Here is a 1,329-nt window from a genome sequence, read left to right on the forward strand (position 1 = left end):
TATATATATATATATATATTTAAGTGAAGGAGAATTGATTGGCTTAAAAACATGTATATATGTATGTATGTATGTGTGTGTGTGTATAATTTGAAATTCACATTATGGCATTAGTAAATGAGCACATGCATTATTTGTAAAAACATCTAAAGAATTTTCAACTTTATCATACTTTTATTTTTTCTTTAACTATTAAACCTATATTAGTTTTTTCTATTTTTTTATCTTTTATTTTCTAAAAATAAATATTTAAATATTTTTTAAAATAAAGTGATGCAATTATATTTTAGCAAAATATCTACTTATATTTTAACATAGATATAGAAAGGAAAAAATAGATATTGCAAATAAAAAAAAGAGATTATTATCATAATTATGCAAATTCATAACTATTGTGACCGTCAATCAGTAAAATAGAGTTAACCCTAAAGTGGACATGTGGAACATAACACATTTTGATCGTGCAATATAGAAGAAGACCTACCAAAACAACATACTTTTAGCCATGAATGAAATTACTTAGTTAACCCTATCAATCTATGGTTAATTGGTTATAGCTAAAAATATCATTATATTGAAAAAAAATAATTAGAAAATCATTTTATTAAGCTATGAAAAAATTTTAAAAAATCATTATATAGATTTGAGACCGCCAGAATCGATACCATTTCGAACTCATAATACGTAGTTTTAAGCACGAATATGTATTTTTTGGAAGGGCTTTTCCTTTCTTCTTCCTCTTTTGTGAAAAGAAAGGTTCTTTATTTTAATTTATTTATATGCATTACATATTATAGCATGATTTTGTTGATTTTAGGAAAAGTGCCTTCTAATAACCATGGGAAAATAATGCTTTGTTGCGTAAAGTTTCCCCCTTTTATTTTAGCAAGATTGACTTGGACTAGTTCTGCAATTTTATGCATAAATTAATTAGAACCAGCACCACATTATAAGGTTTTTAATTAATTGTTTATTATAAGTTTATTTTTGAAGTCAGTATTCAAATAATTATAACAATTTTGTCAAGTTTAGTGGGGTCGGATTGGTTAAAAGCAAAAAGGTGTGACATCAGTTGCTCCGTGATCATTTTGGGCACCATTTCCCTTACCTCATCCTTAGGGAAAAAATTTGCGTGTGATAGACATACGCAGCGCTGAGTGCGATATTGGGGTTATACTGAGGGTACAAGGGGGTTACATCCAAGGTATAACCCCTTGTAACCTCCCTGTAACTTGTTGTAACCTATCTGTACCCTAAAATAAGTTTCGCGCTTCTGTTATCATATATTAAGAGGTTACACGTAAGTTACATGGAGGTTATAGGGAGATT

This window comes from Phalaenopsis equestris, unplaced genomic scaffold, assembly GCF_001263595.1.
Source record: "Phalaenopsis equestris unplaced genomic scaffold, ASM126359v1 Scaffold000002, whole genome shotgun sequence".
Classification (NCBI taxonomy): domain Eukaryota; kingdom Viridiplantae; phylum Streptophyta; class Magnoliopsida; order Asparagales; family Orchidaceae; genus Phalaenopsis; species Phalaenopsis equestris.